Here is a 727-nt window from a genome sequence, read left to right on the forward strand (position 1 = left end):
CTAGCAGACGCCTAGAGAACTTAGTGACTAGCAGACGACCAGAGCACTCAGTGACTAGCAGACGACTAGAGAACTTAGTGACTAGCAGACGCCTAGAGAACTTAGTGACTAGCAGACGACTAGAGCACACAGTGACTAGCAGACGCCTAGAGAACTTAGTGACTAGCAGACGCCTAGAGAACTTAGTGACTAGCAGACGACTAGAGCACTCAGTGACTAGCAGACGACTAGAGAACTTAGTGACTAGCAGATGTCTATAGCACACAGTGACTAGCAGACGACTAGAGAACTTAGTGACTAGCAGACGCCTAGAGAACTTAGTGACTAGCAGACGACTAGAGCACTCAGTGACTAGCAGACGACTAGAGCACTCAGTGACTAGCAGACGACTAGAGCACTCAGTGACTAGCAGACGACTAGAGCACTCAGTGACTAGCAGACGACTAGAGCACTCAGTGACTAGCAGACGACTAGAGCACTCAGTGACTAGCAGACGACTAGAGAACTTAGTGACTAGCAGACGACTAGAGCACTCAGTGACTAGCAGACGACTAGAGCACTCAGTGACTAGCAGACGACTAGAGCACTCAGTGACTAGCAGACGACTAGAGCACTTAGCAGGCCTACTGACTAAGAAATAAAATAAATTGTGCTTACCATCAACTAAAAATACAATAATAGAAACACATCCAACTAAAATAGAGATATTAGCTGCCACACTGATTGT

At 46.8% G+C, this 727-nt stretch overlaps 1 protein-coding gene across 1 annotated transcript in view; it reads right to left on the bottom strand.

The window, feature by feature from the left end:
- LOTGIDRAFT_230095 (hypothetical protein) overlaps positions 1 to 727 on the bottom strand; it is a gene marked incomplete at its 3' end in the record, with an annotated part of 51,180 nt that overhangs the window by 4,196 nt on the left and 46,257 nt on the right. The window lies entirely within an intron of this gene.

Source organism: Lottia gigantea (genome assembly GCF_000327385.1).
Source record: "Lottia gigantea unplaced genomic scaffold LOTGIsca_11, whole genome shotgun sequence".
NCBI lineage: Eukaryota > Metazoa > Mollusca > Gastropoda > Lottiidae > Lottia > Lottia gigantea.